This window comes from Thrips palmi, unplaced genomic scaffold (genome assembly GCF_012932325.1).
Source record: "Thrips palmi isolate BJ-2018 unplaced genomic scaffold, TpBJ-2018v1 HiC_scaffold_19, whole genome shotgun sequence".
Taxonomy (NCBI): Eukaryota; Metazoa; Arthropoda; class Insecta; order Thysanoptera; family Thripidae; genus Thrips; species Thrips palmi.
The window spans coordinates 6393499-6413942 of NW_023144628.1; the positions used below are offsets into that span (position 1 = coordinate 6393499).

The 20444-nt window shown below is 63.7% G+C and overlaps 1 protein-coding gene across 7 annotated transcripts in view; it reads right to left on the minus strand.

Annotated features, from left to right (window-relative positions):
• The window catches only part of LOC117645669 (Ca(2+)/calmodulin-responsive adenylate cyclase), a 51143-nt gene that overhangs the window by 24851 nt on the left and 5848 nt on the right, over nucleotides 1–20444 (minus strand). For all 7 annotated transcript variants that reach the window (XM_034385975.1, XM_034385973.1, XM_034385974.1 and 4 more), the window contains exon 2: nucleotides 13335–13397. The gene's annotated coding sequence lies outside the window, so the exon portion shown is untranslated. The remainder of the gene's footprint in view (nucleotides 1–13334; nucleotides 13398–20444) is intronic.

Consider the following 20444-nt stretch of genomic DNA (forward strand, 5'->3'; position numbering starts at 1 on the left):
GCCTGCAGCCGAGGGGATTCGCAGTGTTGGCGCCACCACGCCGCACGCACACTGGCTGCTGCCGGCCGGCCGCACGACACCTCTCTGCCCGCGACCTTCACGCGGACCGACGGACAAACAGACGGACGGACGGACAGGCGACGCGCGTCATCGTCCTGCTTTTGGGGCCGTCGCCGCTGTGTCCTGTCGGACGCTGCGTCCGGTTGTCATCGCTCAGGGTGTCGCACGTGTACAGGCGTACCCGCCCGGTGTACCGAGGAAAGGTCAAGCGGAGCGTCCGCCGCGCCGCCACTTCGGCGAGCTGCACACTGCTTCAGCAGACTCATTCCGAGTTTCGTCGCTCCGTCTCTCTCGCACCCGTACGGGACGCTCCATGAGTGCGAGAGAGACGGAGCGACGACTCTCGGAATGAGGCGGACGGTGCGGCTTTGCGTAGCAACGCGCCGCCGCGGAGGGCCGGCCGCCGCTCCCGGAGGGGGAGCGTGCCGCGGGGGAACTCCATCATGGTGTCAAAGGTTAGTACAGTGCTGAGGGCGCGAAGGGCCGAGCACCTGAGCCTCCCCGGAAACACGTAAAAACAAAAACAACAAAAGCGCCGGGCAAATAAAAGACTGCCGTGACGCCACTGGGTGCGACACCGCTGCTGCAGTTGTCCCCCCCCCCCTCACACCCCCTCGGGGACAATCCAATAAGGGCGGAAAGGCGGCGGCCAGAACCAACAACACAACGCGAAGTGGGCCAAGGCGGTCGAGGCGGCCAAGGGTAGGCCGACACACTATCCAGAGTGACGCCCGCCTGACGCAGCCTGACGCAGCCTGGCGCCCACAGTGACTTGACTCGCGGCGCTAAATATAAGACGCCGTTGACGGTGCAGTGGCGGGGCGGCGCGGCCTACCCCCTGCCGGCCCCGCGCGCCCCGACGCACAGTGGGCCAAGACCACGGCTGCAGCCACACACAGCCACCTTTAGGGCCCGTCTCAAACACGACTCCGTCTTCCTTCTCGCTCGCTCTCGCCAGCGTCGAAAGAGAGAGAGAGAGAGGGAGGCGAACAAGTGCGGCATTGAGGGCGGGCGCCGCGGGCGGGGCGCCGGCCGAGCATCTACAATGGATGACATTTCCCCAACACGGCCAGGCCGGGCCAAGCCGTCCCAATCCCATCCCCTGCCGCGCCCGGCCCGCCGCCCATTGAGTGAGGCCCTGCAGCCCTGCACAAAGGGGCGCCTGTCCCGGACAGGACACGGCCGGACACGGCGTGCTCGTCAAAGTGCCGCGCCGATCATCGAGAGAGAGAGAGAGAGAGCGGATGAATAGCTCACCGCGCGGGCCACACAATCATTTCCAATTATCCGACAGAAACCACAGCGGCCCGCGACCAATGCAAACAACGAGGCTTTTCTCCTTGTTATGCTGTTCACTCTTTTTTTTATTTTCACAATCCAACGCGCTGGCCGCTGCAAGCCTCCAGTGGCCTAGGCTGCCTAGGCGTGGACATGACTGACGTGACTCACACACGGCGCGGCACGGCCATGAGTGCGAAAACCGTTCCGTCATGCCAGTCGTATATGGGTCCCACAGCACCAGCCAGCCAGCCAACCAGCACCAACCAGCGTCGTGGCAATTCATTCCGTTCGTATCGTACACTGTATGTCAGTCGGTACACTCTTATTCTTGTCCCTGACACACACTCACACACTTTCTCTCACTCTCTGTTTCACTCACTCTCTGTTTCACTCACTTTTTCACGCACTCTGTTTTACTCACTCACTGTTTTACTCACTTTTTCACTCATTAACTCACTCACTTACTCTTTCGTTTTGACTCACTTTTTCACTCATTCCCTCTCACCCACTCACTTTGTTTCACTCACTCACGCATGGTAGCGTCCTTCCTTCCGGAAGGCGTGTCTTTGCGTCCCTAAACGCGCCCAGAGGCGATAACGCACCCGATAACACCATTTACGCGATAACGAGGCGCTTCCCACGCCCCGCCCCGCCACCAGAAAGCAATGTCAAGGGCGACCCTGACGGGACCCGTCCGGACGGAATCACCCTTTTACACGCGATTCAAAGCGCTCGTAAATAAAGATGCGGCACCAACTCACTTGGAGGTCGGACGGACGGACGGGCAGAGACGCGTCATGGAGACGCAACGCCCGCCCGCCTGTCTGTCTGTCTGTCTGTCTGTCTGTCTGTCTGCCCGCCCGCCTCTTTCATGGAAAATGCATCGTATTCAAATCCAATCATAATCTAAAACGCGCGCGAGCATTTCTCCTGCTCTGGTCGCATGTTCCTGAGTGTGAGTGTATTGGGAAGTCGTGAAGATGTGAGCGCGCGCGCGTGTGTGCGAGTGAGTGTGTGTGTGAGAGAGAGAGAGAGAGTGTACTGACTGGGGTGGCGTCTGCGTGTGGGCGAGAGGAAGAAGCATCAATTCCAAACAAACGACCCTCTTTACTACTCCATTCCGTGCTCCGCTCCCAATGTGTGCCAGCGCGCCTCCTCCTGCGCAAAATGCTGCGGACGCACAGACAGGCAGACGCTGCGTCGTGTATCGAATGTTTTTTGACGGGAACGGAAAGGGGGAGGGGTTTGAAATTATCAGGAAGGACGAAGGGCAAAGTTCAAATATAATGAATTACGCTGGTTCAGTGTTGCTGACGCAGACCAACTGCAACTGACAGGGGGGGGGGGGGAGCAGCAACCACCAAGGAAGCGAACGCGGGGCACAGCCAGCCGCATCTCCAAGTCTCTCCGCGGAGAAATTTGCTCCGGATCGAAGCGGTACACAGCGAGCTGACACGGCGACGGCTTGGCGACGGCGGCAGGGGCGGGGGGAGGGGCATGCAAGGGTTGGCACTTCTGGGACGGACACCCTTCCGACGCGAGGGCTGCGTCGGCTGCTGGAGGGGTGGGTGGGGGGAGTGGGGGGGATTTCGAGGGGGTCGATCTGCGTCCTCGCCGTCGTCGTTCGTGCATTTGGGGACCGATGATACCCTCTGGGGGCAAAGAGGGGGGGGGGCAATCACCGGGCATCAGCACTGCAACAGCTGGAGGTACCCTTACCCGCGGGCCAGAGCACACAGCAGCGTGCAAACGAAACAAAAACAAAAAAACGGAACTTTGTTGTTGTTTTATTACAGAGTAACGTCGTACAAAGTGGAAAACGCGGTGCAGCCCGGAGGGCCATCCGGACGGTCGGAGTGTGGCGTCGCCTTATCGGGGCCGCCACACACCACGGCCCCACCCGTACAGACAGACGGACGGACAATTTCATTTTATCCGGAGCCACCTTTAGAGCGGGCCACTCCTCCTTCCAAACCCAAAGCGCCCGCCTTGCTTCGCTTGCACCGCCCGCATCCGCCGCGGCGCATACCGCCAATTCCTGCAGGAACCCGGCGGCCCCTCCCCGGGAACAAAATCAAAACAACAACAACAGCAGCACAGCGCGCGCATCAGAACCCAAACAACAACAACAACTCCTGCGGGCCGAATCGCGGCGCACTGTAAGGAGAGGAATCTGTCCGCCAGACGGCCGGCCGGCCGGTATCGGCCCGCAGTGCCGCCAACTTTGTGGCCACTCCGTCGACTCCGTCCGAGACAGCCGTCGCTCCGTCTCTGTCGCACTCGCAAGGGTGACCCCTGGGCCCCCCGGGTGTGCGAGAGAGACAGAGCGACGCAACGACTCTCCGGCATCCGTCGGCGCGCCGCCCTGCCGGCCTGCCACCCGCACCCGCCGCCTTTGGCCTTTTGTATGCAAAGGGCCGCGCCAGCCCCGCCGCCGGCAGACTGTCGTCTTCGTCGCTCTGTCTCTCTCGCACCCATAGGGGACGCCCCTTCAGAGCGAGAGAGACAGAGCGACGTAAACGACTCTCGGAATCAGTCTGCAGCGACCCGGACTAGACGCTAGAAGCGTCCAACTTTATCAAGACGGACACCTCAGGGCGCTTGCTGTCCGGCGGGGCCGTTCCAGGGGGCAAGGACTCACTTGGTGAAAAAAAAAAAACAACAACAATAAATTTCAGAACAAATCCCTTGAAAAATGCATAAAAAAGGCCCGCACTGTATTTTTTCCCTTCTAGTTTGTCTGTGCATTTAGTTCCACCGACGGCCGCGAGGTCGCCGCGGCCGAGAGTCGTTTTCGTCGCTCTGTCTCTCTCGCACCTGTACGGGACGCCCCACGAGTGCGAGAGAGACGGAGCGACGAAAGCGACTCTCGGCATCAGTCTGCAGTGCCGCGGCGGCGGTAAAAAATAATGCCGTCGGCCCGACCATCACGCTCGTTTGTAATCCGGCAAACGCGACACGGCAAAATGACTGCGGTCGCCGAGCACCGCGGCATAGCGCCATCCCGCCACGCGCTTCCTAGTTCGGGCTGGGAGGGAGAGAGGGAGAGGGAGGGAGAGAGAGAGAGAGGAGGGAGAGAGAGGAGAGAGAGAGAGGGAGAGGGAGGGAGAGAAGAGGAGCCCGAGAGAGGCACAGGCGGAGGCGGCCACGGAGTCAAGACGACCCACTCCTCCTCATTATGGATTGCCCCGAAAAATGTCACTTCAAAAATAAAATAAAACAAAAACAAATAAAACGGAAACAAAAGGACGAGGCTGGCAAAGTGCTCGGCTCGGCGCGCGCAGAGCCAAGTTGCGAAGTGTCAAAGTGATCCATCAGTGGGAGTGGAGGCTGTGTCGGCGGGCTGGCCGTCTCAATGCCGGTCCGACAACCAGTTATTAGGCCCGTCTCGCCCCGTCTCTCTCGCACTCGTGGGGCGGCCCGTGCGGGCGCGAGAGAGACAGAGCGTCGAATCCAGACTACAACAACAGCTCGGGGCGCGCGGCGCGCCACGGCCCGGTGACTCAGGCAGGCGGTGGTGGCGGTGGGCGTGCCTTCGGCCTTCCGCGGGCCGCCGGAGAGTCGTCTTCGTCGCCCTGTCTCTCTCGCACTCATGCGGCGTTCCGTACGGGTGCGAGAGGGACAGAGCGGCGAGAACGACTCTCGGAATCAGTCCGCTGCCCGACGACGACTAGCTTTACTTTGACTTTGCCGCACCCCGCGCCGCGCAGCGCCGCGCGCACAGCGACAGAGGACGAGGAAGGAGGGAAATTCACACAGCCAGCACGGGCACTCCAGGGCCGAGCGCCGTCCCGCAGCGCGTCTCGCCCCGTCTCGCCACGCAGGGCTGCCGTCGGCCAGGGTAGTAAAGGCGCCCCGCCCCGCCCCGCCCCGCCCCGCCCCGCCCCGCCCCGCCCCGCCCCGCCACGACAATCCCGACGTGATGGTCCCTCGGAGCTGCACGGCACACAGTGACATAATCCACATGGACGGGGCCCGGCCTGCGCCACCTGGGGGATCTTCGACTGGGCCTTGGCTTGCCGTGGGCCTTGCCTCCGTCTCCGTCACACTCGCACGCCTGGCGTGGAGGGCATCCCCCAGAGAGCGACCGCACCCAGCTGGGAATCGCTCCGCACTAGGGCCTCGGTGGGGAGCGCGAGCGCGGCGTTCAAACAACCATTAACTCCGCTCCAAAATAGCGCCTGCCGGCTGCACGTCTTGGTGCAGGCCTTGGTGTGGGCTTTCCTGCAAGCCCTGCAAGCGCGGTCCGATGCCCTCGTGTAGCGCCGTCCCGAGAGGGCGAAAGGCCGAAACGACGAAACAAACACACTTGGCGCCTCTGCTGTGTAGCGAGTGCCATCGTCGTACACCTTCCATTCCCCCCTCCCTTTCAGACCAAACCTTTTCACCGTGCCCCTGTCCCGAACAGACCCCCCCCCTCTCCCTTTTTCCCGAGCACGCACACACACACACACACAACACACCCTTTGCTTTATCAGGCTCTGCGGCTCTTGCTCTCCAGGTCGATGGCCCCGCGCGGTCCGCCCCACAGCCTCCACCGCCCGGCGCCACCACCAGAAGCAGGAACGGCGTTTAAAAAACATTACGGCAAGAGAATACCTGGGTCAACAACAACAACAGCAGCAGCGTTGTGCTTGCCGCTGGCAGGGCAGGGCAGGCCGCCTGGCACGTAGGCCGACCCGCCGCGCTCGCGTGTGGCGCGGGGCTGCCTACCCTCTCGTTGGCAGGGGCTCTCTGGCCGGCCAGTCCGACAACGACCGCGTGCTGTAAATCGCTCCGCGGGACGCTGCTTGGGGGGGGGAGCCTTATTTACGGGGGAATTTACGCGGGAAAAACGAGGGGGCGAGAGAAAAGAATCTCGGCGTGCAGCGAGCAACAGCCACCGGCAACAGCAAGCGGCCGCGGAAGCGGCGGAAGCGGCAGGGGGGCGGAAAGCAAGAGGAGGAAAAGGCAGGTCGACGAATTATTAACGCCCTTTGCAATTAAAAAAGTTGGCGCCGACCGAGCCGCCCGCTCCGCTCGCGCGTGTAGCGGCGCGCAGCGCGTGGCAGTGGCAGCTGCTTTTCTTGCAACCCTTATATATTATTCCCATTTTGTTAAGTTGTTGTTGTTGTTGCTTTTAGTTGCTGTCTTTTTTAGTTGCTGTCTTTTCAAGGTGCCGTCTTTGGTAGTTTTGTCTTTTTTAGTGGCTGTCTTTTTTAGTGGCTGCTTTTTGAGTTGCTTTATTTTTATTTTCATGAACTTTTTTTTTTTAAATTTTTTCTCGCCCTCCGCGTCGCTGGTGCCGCCGTGCGCCCCGTGGCACTTCCAAACCGCGACCCCATTAGAGCCAATTAAACAGAGTTGTTGGCGACGGCGTGACGTCATTCCAAATAATAACAACAAACAACAACATGGAGGCCGCTGCCGCCGCCGTTCCTTGTTGCAAAGCCACCCACGCAGAGGCGGCAACGACGAGGGAAGAGGACGAGGCCAGGGGAAAGCAATGAGCAAAGGTGATAAAACAGGGAAGGGTAGCTTGGCGCGCTCTCTCTCTCTCTCCCTCTCTCGTAGAGCACTCAAGAGGGCCCTTGGAGGACGCGCGCTTCGTGACGGCCAGGGCGCACGGTGCAGAGCGCAGTGCAGCGCCACTGTAAATGAGAGGGGCCATACCGAATGGGACCCACCACTTTGCGCCGCCAACAAGCACAGCGGGCACGGCACTGTAGGACGCGGCGTTGCGATGCTTTCGATACACCGGACCGCCCACGCTCCATTGCCCGTTCGCGCGTCGCCCGTCGAGTCTCCGAAGCGCGGCTAGAGAGCTCGAAACGCGTCCAGATAGTCACGCCCGCCCGAACCCGCCTCGCGTCGCCCTGTCTCTCTCGCACCCCGACGGGCCGCCCCATGAGTGCGAGAGAGACAGGGCGAGCCCGCCGGCGTGCAGCACGGGATGACAATGAACGCGCCGAGCCAGCCAGGGGCAGCCAGGGGGAAATGAGACCCCATTGGGCGCGCATCGGCAGAGCTGCAGACTGATTCCGAGAGTCGTCGCTCTGTCTCTCTCGCACTCACGGGGCGTCCCGCGGAAGCGACAGAGCGATGACTCTCGGAATCAGTCTGCTTGGCAGGCGGCGCGGCAAAGTGACGGCGCAGCACACTTCCAGCTTCCAGGGCCTTCCAGACGAGAGCGCCGCCGCCTCACCCCGCCCCTCGGCCTGGCCGTGGCGAGCCCGGCCGGCCAAGAAGAATCACCTCATTCCCTTTCTTCATTTGCACCCCTTGGCCGGCCTTTGTCTCGGCGGAACAACACGGTGAAAGGAAAGTGGAGGGGGAGGGGTGAAGCCGCGGCGACAGGGCCCCGCTGGTGCTCACGTAATCAACCCCCACCCGGCACGGCAGGCACGGCAGGCACAGTGGCGGGCACGTCCGCGCAACCCCTAAACCCCCTCCCACGCACCCCACCCCAGCCGGGCCCGGCCGCTTGGCCCCTGACCAGGGGGCCGAAGGGAGGCCCCCGAGCCCCCCGACACTTGGGCCAGTCGTCATCGTAATCCGTTTAAACCTTTAACGGGACGGGAGGCGGTGAAGGGTGGGGGCTGCGGCCGAGGCGGCGGCGTGCCGAGGCCTACACGCCCCGGGCCCCGGCAGGCCGGTCCAAATATTCCAACGCGGGAAAGAGTTATCATCCAGCTGGCTTCTGGCTTTTGGCTTCAGGCCTTTGGCTTCTGGCTCGCGCTACGCACCCCGCGTCCCAATTTTCCGATAAGTCCGATAACTCCCTCCGGCCTGGTGCGTGCTGCGTGCCCCGCCATTGGTTCCGAAGAGTGTCCGCGTCGCTCTCACTGAATGGGACGGCCCGTGAGTGCGACAGAGACAGGACGACGATGCGCGTCGCTTCGGAATGAGTCCGCCCCTGTCAGGGAGCGGTGCGCAGAGCCACCTGATCCAAGTCTGCCGCGACCGTGCTGGCCTGGGGATGGCCCGGCAGGACCGCAGCTGCATGGGATCCTCCGTTGCTCCAGGACGACTCCAGGCCGGCTTCAGGACAGCTCCAGGACGGCCTTGAAGGGTCTTGGACGGGTTTCGGAATTCTCCTAAAATGGTCCTGGAGGTCTCCTGGAATAGTCCTGGAAGTCTCCAGGACGGCTCCAGGCGGGCTCCAGGGCGGCTGGCCCCGGCAGCACCCCGTCTCCAGCGGGCAGCAAAGTGGGGCATATTGCCAGCGAGTGCCGGCAGCGCCGTCCGTCCCTCTCAGGGGGGATTACTTTGGGTTTCGCGCCAGATGTTGCGAGGCCGCCTTTGAGCCCCCGACTCCCGAGACGCCGGACTGCCGGTGCGGAAGCGTTTCCTGGAGGCTCCAGGCTGGAACGCGTTTGGCGCGTTTGGACGGCGGGATCAAATAACCAACCCCCTGTTGGCCCTGCGATCGGCAAGCAGCGCGCCCCGCGGCGACGCCTTCTTGCACTGCCCGCACGTGTCAGCGCCCCGTCTAATCGACGCTAGACACACACACGTGTGCAACCCCCTCCCCCAAAACACACACGCGCAACTCCGCACCCCGCCGCCACCTAACCTTTGCAAGAGTCAGGAGCCGGCACCGCGACGATAAGAAACCGCCACACAGCCCCTGGCTTCCCTCCCCAGGGCTTCCCCGGGCTGCTCTGCTGCTTCGGGCCGCCCTGGCGTCGCCCTGCCCTTGAGAGTAGAGCCGGGCCGGCAGGGCTTTTTGCACGGCGCGGCCTTATATACGCCTCGCGGCGAGTTATATCCGCCCTGGGCTCAGGCCTCGCAGGGCTCCGGGGCGGCGGAGGTATTATTTACAGCCCACGGTACCGAAACCGCTCACCGGAGGGGGTGAGGGAGGGAGAAGGAGGGAGGGAGGGAGGGGGGAGGGAGAGGGAAGGCGGGGAGGTGGGGGGGCCCTAGGGCGGGAGCCGCCGGTAGCTGCGAATAGTTCCCTGCCCTCCTAGCTGCCGGAATAGTTTTCCCTGCCCTCCTAGCTGCCGGAATAGTTTTCCCTGCCCTCCTAGCTGCCGGAATAGTTTTCCCTGCCCTCCTAGCTGCCGGAATAGTTTTCCCTGCCCTCCTAGCTGCCGGAATAGTTTTCCCTGCCCTCCTAGCTGCCGGAATAGTTTTCCCTGCCGCGCCGGATAGTTCCTGCCCTCCTAGCTGCCGGAATAGTTTTCCCTGCCCTCCTAGCTGCCGGAATAGTTTTCCCTGCCCTCCTAGCTGCCGGAATAGTTTTCCCTGCCCTCCTAGCTGCCGGAATAGTTTTCCCTGCCGAACCACAGCTTGGCAAAGCGGGCCGGGCTGCACAGCGGGCCAGAAGACCGAACAAAACGAGCGGCACGCGCGGCGAGCGAGAGCCTCATCCTGGGCCCCTCCGAGACCCCCGGCACGGCGGCGCGCAGACCGGGCGGAGACCGGGCGCCATTCACATCAAACCGCCTTATAAAATGGTAACGACCCTAACCACCGTAATGAACCGCGGTGCGCAGATTATAAAAGGCGGAGCGGCATAATGAGACCCTCGTGTCCAGTGTAGGCGCACCGCGCATCCGCGGGGCAACCACCTCGGGCGCGTTCCCACGCACGCGCGTGCAGCGCTGCCTCCGTCTCGCTCGCACCCTAAGGCCTGCGGCGGACGGCCCGTGAGTGCGAGAGAGAGCGCACGCGGCGTGCAGCGTGCAGGTCAGCGCAGCGTGACAGAGTTATTACGGAGCTTCTTCACCGGACAACACCGGACGCCGCGGCAGCGGCGTAGCCACTTAGCCACCTACACTGTTTTCGCCGCCACCGAAGCCCTTTAGCCAAGCACATGGTGGTACGTAGCGGTTGGTTCCTCGAAGGAATCAGTGCTGTTTAAGGGGACACCAGAGCGCCGGGAGGGTAGGCTGTCCCGGCCGCGCGCCTGCACGGCGGGCCTGCCTGCCGCAGTGACAGCACGGGGCTCACAGCCGCGTGGTTGCACTCCGTCTCTGTCGCACTCGCGTGGCGATCCTTAGGGGTGCGAGAGAGACAGAGCGTGGCGAAACGATCCTTGGGAATCACTCGGCTGGGTCCGACGCATGCGACAAAGCCCCTCCCCCGTCATAAATGCAGCTACGCCACTGCGCCAACGCCCTACGGCCCCCAGCGAGGAGGGGGGGGGGTGACATCGGCCGAGGCTCGGACGAACGGAGCGATAAGCGGGCTCGCGTGATATCACCGTTTTTCTCCACGCCACCCTCGTTTCGCAAGTCGCTATCCTGGAGGCGGGCGAAGGCGAAGGGTGCCCGGGGCCCTCGGATTTCCCCCCCCCCCCCCCCAGCGAGCGAGCGAGTATGCCTGGCTGGCCTAACTCTCTCACTCTTCCCTCTCCCTCCCATCGCCTACAGTGCAACCGCTTCAACAGCGCGACCTTTGAACCCCGCAAATTGGAGCCGCTCTGCATGGCAGCCTTTGACCGGGCGCGGTGTGCCGAGTGCCGACCGACGCGGCCCCGATTCCATCCCGAAGGGAAGTCACCGAGAGGCGCTTTCGTCGCTCTGTCTCTCTCGCACTCATGGGGCGTTGCGTACAAGTGCGAGAGAGACAGAGCGACGAAAACGACTCTCGGAATCAGCCTGCAGCCCGCTGGAGTGCGCCGTGCCTGCCAGCCCGGCGCGCAGCGCGACTGTCCCAATATTTGAGCGTGGCGTTGACGGAGGGGAGGGGGAAGGGGGGGCTGCTTGCGTGGATGACGCGCAGACGCGCACTGCCCTCCAGAGTCTTCATGCAGTCACCGCCCCGTCCGTGTCACTGGCCGCGTCACGCCGTGTCACACTGGTGCACGTCACACGCCACACACCGGCAGGCGGTCTCTCTCGCCCCCTCACGGGACGCCCCACGTGAGCGAGAGAGACAGAGCGACCCTCTGAATCGGTCCGCAGGCCGCACCGCGTCGGCGCCGGGTGGCGTGGCGGCGGCGAGGCCGGCATGTGTTTTCGCTTTGGTCGCGCGCCTCGGTCCGCAGGCCGCCCCGCAGTGTGGAGTAAATGCACGTGGGGGCCGCGTCGGCCGCGCTGCGTCACCGCGGACGAACAGACAGATAGACAGGCAGACAGACAGACAGACAGACAGACAGACAGACAGACAGACAGACAGGCAGACAGACAGGCAGACAGACAGACAGACAGACAGACAGACAGGCAGACAGACAGGCAGACAGACAGACAGACAGGCAGACAGACAGACAGGCGGACGCGCCTCGGCGTCGCGACGCCTTTGACAAGAGCGTCGCCATTGACGGGGTCGGCACGATCCGGTCCATTCGGGAGGTCGACAACCAGCGGGGACGATTCCCGACAATCGCCGCTCCGTCTCTCTCGCACTCGCGCGGCCACGGGGGGCGCCCCGTGGCGCGGCGCCGTGGGTGCGAGAGAGACGGAGCGACGAATCAGACTAATGACAGCGCGGCGGGGCGACAACCCCCCACCCTCCCTCGAGGGGCAGGTGGAGGAGACTGATTGAAAAAGCAACAAGAGAGACACGGCGCGCCACCCGGTCGCGACAAATTTAATTCACAGCGAGCTCCTCCTCACGCCTCGCGCGTCTCTCTCTCTTGCCTTGGCCGGTGCAGCGGATTATCACCACACAGTGGAGCGGGCGGCGGAACGGAACGCAGCGCGTGTTGCCCGCCCCGCGACGCGCCCCGCCACAAATCAGGCTGCGTTCTCCGTTATCAGGGTTGTCAACCTCGACGCTGCCCGGCCGGCGCTGCGGCGCTGGCCCTCGGACCAGCCGCCAGACAGATTCCGAGAGTCGATTTCGTCGCTCTGTCCCTCTCGCACTCATACGGAACGCCCCGTGCGTGCGAGAGAGACAGAGCGACGAAAACGACTCTCAGTGTGCTCCTGGCACCACTGGCAGTGGCCCTGCATTCGCCGCATTCCGGCGCGCCACCACTATTTTTCTTTCGTCTAGTTGAGCCGCCAGTTTCTGCCGGCCAATCGCCTCAATGGGAACCAAAAGAAATAAATTAAAAATAGTCTTCAACTGCGCGGCGCCGTGAGTACACACACCCACACCATGGAGAGCGCGTGTGTAAACACACACACACACACACACAGGCGCACCTGACCGCAGTTCGGGGGGACCTGGAGTGGCGGGGCGCGGTTCAGCGGCCAAGCCAGCCAAGCCCAGCGCGTGGTGGAAGCCACACACACGCACACACACACACACTCACGTGGGCACACACAGACCACAGAAAAAGTCAACAGAGCGTGCCCGGGCGCCGCCGGGTCCGGCCGGGTCACCGTCACCACTGCGGGGTTTCCTATCCAGCGAGTCCGTGTCCAGCCCGGCCCGGTGTACATAGGTGTACAGTGTCGCCGCGCACGGGTTTCAATCATCGCGACGGGGGTGGCGGGGCGGGGCGCTGCTACACTGGCTGCACTGGCGCTGCAAAGGCGAGCCGCCGAGGCCACGGCTGCAGCAGACGGCACTGCAGTTGCTCTAACCCAATTCCGAGTGGCGTGGCGAGGCGTGGCGTGGCGCGCAGGAAGTATTTGGATCAAGTGACGCCGCGCCACTGGCGAGCCGACTCGACTCGACTCTGACTCGACGGTCCGCGGACACGGTGCAGCCCTTTGAGACAGACCAACAAACCGCACGCTAGCCCGGCAGCCAGGCAGCCAGCCAGCCGGAAGCAAGGGCACGGGCCGCACGGCTCACCGCAGCGCCCCTGGCCATGCTGGCGGCCACCGCGCGCTTCTACGAACTCTTATTTCGTCCCGCCTCTACACTGAAATCCACCAAAGGTTTCGGTCTCCTGCCTAGAACCACGGCTGCAGGCGGCGGTTTGAAGGGCTCACGACAGGCAGGGGCGCATACAATTCTAGGAATTCGTGGAATCTGCCTATCAGACGTTTTTCTCGAGAATGTGGGATTTTTTAGGGGGGCGATGACCCCCAGTCCGTTCACCGCCTTTAAGACCCGCCACTGACGGTGGCTAGCACACTGATGACCACTCAAGACCTTGCGTTTCTTACCTGCCACGGCCGTTGTCATAGTCCCCCTCACGAAGTCATTCTGGCACCTGCACCGCCTGCACCCTGCAAGCAGAGGAAAGACGAGTTCAATGCACGCGCCTCCTTCACAACACACTTCTACACCCGTCTGGTCCGGTCGGTTCCGTTCGCACGCGCGTCGTGTTTTAGATTTAGGGAATCCCCCCCCCTCTCGCTGCTCGTGTGCGTGCCAGTCTTTCTTCTCACCATTATGGGGGCGCTCCCTGTCCCCCTACACTTTTATTATTAACCCTTTACGCCCTCGGGGCGTGAGGAAGCCGCCCCGCACGCACAGACGGAAAGACAGACAGACAGTCGGCCCCTCCAGGCACGCACCGAGACGACAACACACTCACACGCCGCATTAGCGCCGCGTCGCGCCACGAACGGGCAAAAAGTTGAAAAGCCATCGCACGACGCCCATGATGCGTCGGGCCAGCACACTGATTCCGAGAGTCGTTTTCGTCGCTCTGTCTCTCTCGCAATCATTGGGCGTTCCGTGGAGGTGAGAGGAGAGAGACCAGTCTGAAGGAGGTGGCCGTCGTGGCCGCGACCGCCAATGGCGCGCGTCGCAAAGCACGCCGACAAGAAGAGCAGGAGGCAGGCGGGGTCGCCGTCGTGGGGCCGAGACCGCCCGGCCCCGCCCTCGGCCCCGGGGCCTTCCGCGGAGGTGCGAGAGAGACAGAACGGCGACCCGTTCGAAATCCACAAGGGCCGCGAGGGCACAGTGGAACCGGAAAAGAAAACGCGCAAAGAAAGTTGGAAAGAAAGAGAGAGGGGGGCACGGACATGTGAAATATGCGATTTCATTTTCTCGCTGGTGTGGGGCGGCCCGGGCAGCCCAAACGAGATAAAAGCATGGGGCCGGCGTTGAGAAAACTTTCCGCACAGCGCGTAGAGTACTAAAGACACGGCCCGGGACGTCGTTAAGACGTGTCACTTTTTTGTCGTTGTCCTTTCTGTCGCTGTTTTCCGCCTGGTGACCTGACAGTCATAACACTCTGACAGCGCCACGCGACGCGCCGAGGCAGCGACGGGCGGCCTTCCTCTCAGGGTCGTTTGTGTCCCAAAACAACCCCGAGCGTGCCGTCCAGGCCACCTTCGCCAGCGCGCGGCCCGCTGGACCCAGCAACCAAAATACCCCCGCCGGTGCCGAGCCGCCACAACAACCCCGTCGCACAGTGGGCCAGAAGACCGGTGGAGGCGGTCAAAATTCCGGACGCGTTTTGAGCTGCAGAGTCGCTTAATGGGACTCGACCCGAACGTGTGACCCCACCAATGGATTGCTCTCCGAACGAGGAATCCATTGGTGGGGTCACACGTTTGGTTGGAGCACAAAACGCGTCTAGAGTTTCTGCCGCCTGCACCGGCCCTCTGGCCCAGTGCGCCTGCATCGGTCGTGCCGTGCTGCGTGCGCTGGGCGTCAAGGCGGGCCGGGCGGACCGTCCGTCACAGCGAATTACCCATCAGGGCGATGCAGGGCGATGCCATTCCGACGGTAATGCAGCCATTGCCGGCTGCCCATGTTACGGCGCTCCAGCGGCACGGGGGTGGGGGCCTTGTTGGGGGCGGCGTGCGGCAAGCCGGGGGCGGGTCGGGGGCGGGCCGCCGGGGGTGGCGCCGGGGACGGGCGCGGCGAAAACCGATCGATGGCCTGAAGGGGGCCCCCCGCCCCCGGCAGCCCCCGGCCGCCCCCGGCCGCCCCGGCCGCCGCCACCCCGGCCTGGCGCGCGCACGACCGCACGCGGCGCACGCCGTGACCGGCCTGCCCCCCTCGCACGCGTGTGTGTGTGTGTGTGTGCGTGTGTGTGCGTGTGTACGCGTGTGTGCGCTGGGGGGCATTTCCTGGCCGGAACCGGGCGGCTTCCTGTGAACCCATTGCCATTCACGAGCCGGGCAGCCAGGGATGAGAGCGCACCACACCGGGGCGACGGGACGGGACGGGCGGCCTGGTTGGTCAGAGCACAGAGCGGCCATAACAACCAATTTGTGCGCACAGTGCAGAAACAATCCTCAATAGAAAGGGAAAGGGAAAGAAAATCAGCGAAAAGAAAAGAACCACCCTTAATAGGACAAGAAAAAGCCAGCGGTCAGCACCACTGGCCCCATTATTCCAAAAGAAGAAAAGTCAAGGCAGTGTGCGCAAGCGTGATCCAGCAGCATGACGAAGGCCTCGGCCAGGGCCCCCGCGGCGTAGTCCGCCCGCGGGACGGATGAACGCCGTGCCGTGTCGTGCCGTGCCGTGGCGCCCGCAGGGGGAGCAGGGAGGAGCGCGTGAAGCCTGAAACGCGATCCGAGGCGGCATCGAGAGAAGTTGGCCAGCCTCGGTACAGACACCGATATCACGCGCCGGTCCGGCCAGCCGGTCTGGCCAGCCAGTCCGGCCACGGCGACAATCTCTTCTCTTCCCTTTCACACTGTCAGGGACTTCGGGGCCCCCGGGGCCTCCGGGCGGCACGGCGGCGGGGCGCGTGGGGGGGGAAGGCCGCGCCGCGCTTCGTCGCCCCGTCTCTCTCGCTCCCGTGCGGGGTGCCCGTAGAGTGCGAGAGGGACAGAGCGGCCAAAATCACTGTTCGGAGAGCCAGAAGCTCGCTGGGAGCTCGGGGACGGCAGGGCGTGGCAGGGCGTGGCAGGGCGTGGCAGGGCGCCCGGCGCGTCGAGGACGGAAGGACGGCGTCAAAGACTGCCGCGTTCCCCCGGCGCCGTCGCGTCCGCGGCTCCTACAGTGCGAAAGGGGCTGCGCGGCAGGGGCGGATCCAGAGGGAAGAAGAAACAGGGGGTGGAAAGGCGGGTGTCCGTCTCAGTCTAGAGCGGATCGCGGTCGCAGCGGCGTGGCAAGTGCATACAAAGGGCGGTACGTAAGGCAAGGGGAGAGCCTCCAGTGGAAAAAGGGGGGGGGGGGAGTCGGAACGCGGTTACATCGCTACCCGCCGCCAACTTTTATTGACGCAACTTGACTCAACTTCGCTCCGGGCAGAGTTTGCGCGCCGAGTTCTGTCGCCGCGTCCGACACGCCGCGGAGGAGGAGGAGGAGGCCGCGGACTTCTTGGCCGAGGCGAGCATCGCGGTCGTCATCATCGTCCTCTCTGCAGGCCTTTAGCAGTGTCCGAGCGTGGTGGTAATCCGGAGGTCGCGGGGGACGTGGAGGCCACGCAGGCCGCGGTAGTAGCACCAGCTAGTCATGACAACGAGATTTAGAGCGCGGTGCGCTCATCACACGAGCGCACAAAGCACACAACAACAGAGAGAGAGAGAGCCTTTAGGAAAACAAGGAAAACAACACGCTGTCCGGGAGGCGGGCCGAGCTGATCAAAGCGCCAGCTCGCGCAGTCTCTCTCTCTCCTCTCTCTCTCTCTCTCTCGCACTTCAGGGGCGCATCACGGCCCCCCCTGCATAGCCTTCGCCGTGCGATGTGACGGAATACACAACGAAGCCCGGCATGGCCAGGCGAGGCATAGAGCACAGAGCGATTCACAGCGATCCGTTTGAAAACAGAAACAAACTAGAGAAAATTAAAAGACGAAAAAAAAGAGAGCAAAAAAACGGATCATCAACAGACGATATTACTCATCCCACACTTTATCGGCAGGGACTTGATTGACGTGGAAACAAAAACAAAAACAACAGCGAGGCACCGTTCGTCGTCCTGCCCGGTGGCGCCGAGAGCGAGAGAGCGAGAGAGAGAGAGAGAGAGGCACGACGCCGTGGGAAGCGCGTCGCCTGCGAACCGACCGGCTTGAATTACGCCCGTGAATAGGCAACGCGCGGCAACGCACTCAAATACCCCTCCCCCCACCCCACCCCCTCCAGTTTTCGTCCTTTTCATCTCTCCTATTTTTTAGTGTTATTTAGACGGGCATTTCCTCCGCTCTGCGCGGGAGGCAGGCAGGGACAGCACGGGGCGAACGCGTCGCTGCTCCGCGTTGGGACAACATCGCGGGGAGGGGGGGGGGGGGGGAAATAAGGGCCTTGAGGCAACGGGAATCGCACGCGCACACTCACACACAGACAAGGGTGTATAGTGACGGGGACGACGGGGCCTCCGATATTGCACCTGGAACCCTTCTTAGCTCGGTACGGCGGGGGGCAAAGCAAGGGGCGGCCGGGGGCGACCCTCCGGGCGGCGCGGCTCCGCTTCGGAACCCCTGAGGGGTTACCCCTCCCGGCGACAGCGACCGGCAAAAAGCTCATATTAACGCCGAGCGCGGCGAGCGCGGTGACGGCCGCAATAAGCCCTCCCCGGCGTCACCGAGGCCGAGGCTGGGGCCGTGGCCGTGCCCCGGGGCGAGGCCCTCGCCGCCATCAAGCCGAGGCCAGCCGAGGACGCCGGCTCGCAAAAAAATAACACCGCACACATCATGGAAGCGGCCGCGGTGTCCACAAACCGGCGTCGTTTCGCGCGCGGCATCGTCGGCATCTCGCTCATAATGCGTCACGCACTACTTGGAGGAGCCGCGGCGCGCCGGCGCTACTGTCACGGCGGGGAGGGGCGGCCAAGCTGCTGCTGCTGCCGCCACGCCGCCCAGCAGAACAAATGACTGCCAACGCAGCCGCAGTGCGATAATTTAAGACCAACAACCCCCGTCCCCCCACCCCTCTTTCTCCCAAGGGCCAGGCTGCCGCCAACGCCGCCACCGCCATTCTTCCTCCGCCGCCGGTTTTCACGACAACTTAGTGCCATTCCGCGTCGCGGCCGTCCAATCTGCCAAGCCGCGGACCGCTTTGCGTCGTGCCCCGTCGCGCCGCGGACACGCCCCGGGAGAGCGAGAGAGAGGCAGAGCGACGACGCACAGTGGGCCAGAAGACCGGTGGGGGCGGTCAAAATCCCGGACGCGTTTTGAGCTCCAGGGTCGCTAAGAGCAATCCACTGGTGGGGTCACACGTTCGGTTCGAGTCCCATTTGGCGACTCTGGAGCGCACAACGCGTCTCGAGTTTCGGCCGCCTCCACCGGTCTTCTGGCCCACCCGGCCCACTGTAATACGACGGCGGAACAAAGAGCAGCAGCCACCACGCGGAACACCAGCACGCCAACACACGGCACACTGTCGGGCGGCATAAGCGGCCAGGCGGGGCGGGGCGGGGCGGGGCGGGGCGGGGCCGGCACAGAATCATTTACAAGAGCCGCATATTCATAATTAATGAGGGCAATCTCGCGGGGCGGGGCGGGGCGGGGCCAATTAACTTTCAGACGGCAGCGGCCCGACGCGGCCCTGGCTGATTGGCCAAGCGCGCCAAGCGGGTCGAGCCTTGGCAACGCACTCGCCCGATTTTTCGGCCGGCGTCGTTCGTTGGGTGCCTTTCCATGCTCTTCGGCGGTCGGCGGAATGGTATAGTGTAGCAGTTCAAACCAGCCGAAAAAAAATTGAGAAGCTTTACCCCACCCGCACCCCACCGATCTTCTGCCGCGCAGGCTCAACCTCCAGCGCCGCGGTGTCGAGCACGGCGTCGGCGTGCTGTCCTGTCCGTCCAGGCAGACGGGGAGCTGGCGAATTTAAAACGTAATCTGGAAGAGGAGGGGCTGGGCGGCTGGGGGTGTGTTGCGGCCAACAGCCGGCGGACAGGCGGGACAGGCGGAGTGCCGGGCAGGCTCCGCACCAAAGCACTGTATTGCTAATTAATCACCCGTTAACGCCCGTCGACGACAGAGCGCCGCTGCGAGGCCTCAGCGGGACGACAGCCGTTCCAGGAGCTCTCCGCCCCTCTGGTCCAGTGGGTCATGTTCCAGAGAGGGCTCCAGCCTCGCCGGCCGCGCCAGGCTCCACCTGGGACGGCGGATACGGTTGCAGAGCAGTCATCGGGCCGGGGGGCAGGGCGAGGGGAGAGGGGGGGGGGCGATTCCGATAATTAGATTCCCGGCCAAAGGGTGCCGAGGCCGAGGCGACGCGAGGCAAAGTTCGCCGCTCTTCCAGACCGCCCCGGCCGGCTAGGCCCTTGGCTAGGCCAGCCCACCCCCGCAAACCACGCCACGCCACGCGAGCTATGCCGTGCTGTTTGGCTTGGGGTGGTTGCTCGGTACGCGGCGGGGGAGGGGTGTCGGAGAGAGAAATTACTTCGGGATAGCAGAAGTTGGCCTCACCTTCCTCCACTTCCACCCTCGGCACTCGTCGTCCGCCAGCCAGGTGGGGGTGGGGGAGGGGTGGGGGGAAGCACTACACGGCACGCGGCACGGCGGCAATCCGCCCCCAGCCGGCCCGGCCCGGCCCGGCCTGCACACTGATTCCGAGACTCGTCTTCGTCGCTTTGTTTCTCTCGCACTCATGGGGCGTCCCGCGTAGGTGCGAGGAAGACAGAGACTCTCGGAAGCAGTCTGCTGGCCTTCCCACCTCGAGCCGCCAATATCCGCCGAATCAAGCCGGCAGCCCCGCCAGCACACTGATGCCGCGAGTCATTTTCGTCGCTCTGTCTCTCTCTCACTCATGGGGCGTCCCCGTGTGGGTGCGAGAGAGACAGCGCGACGAAGACGACTCTCGGAACCAGTGTGCGTGCAGCCCCGCCCCCGCCCAGCGGCGCCAGCGCGCGCGTCGCATCAACATTAGCCGGCCGAAAGCCGCGACCGCGACACTGTGCGGCGCGGCGCGGCACGGCAGGGCAGGGTCGTCCCCCCATTTGTCTCGTGTATGTACACACCGCCGGGCTTATACGGGTTACGAGGGTCGATGCAGAGCGCAGGGCGCAGGGCCGCCCCGCACAGTGACCTCACCCCGACGGGCCAGACAGCGAGCGAGCTAGCGCCCCGGCCGCCAGCCCCGCCAGCCCCGCCTGCCCTACCTGTCTTTGCATAAGGACACGGCCACGCATCAGCGCTTCGCCGCCGTCTTCATTTTTCATCCAGCCGGGCAGGCAGAGCAGCCAGCCAGGCACCACAGCGGCCCGCCCCGCCCTGCTGCCCCAGGAGGGTGCGGGAGGTGCAAATCCAGGCTCCGCGTCCCCTCTCGTAATCCCGCAGGACGGCGGCCTGCATCCGGGGGAGGGAGAGGGAGAGAGAGCGAAAGGGCGAGGGGAAGAAGGGGAGAGAGAGAAAGGCCGTCTCGTCCGCCATTTGTCGCCCTTTGTGGTTTCCGCCATTCCGCCCCCCAAATCCCCGGCCTCGC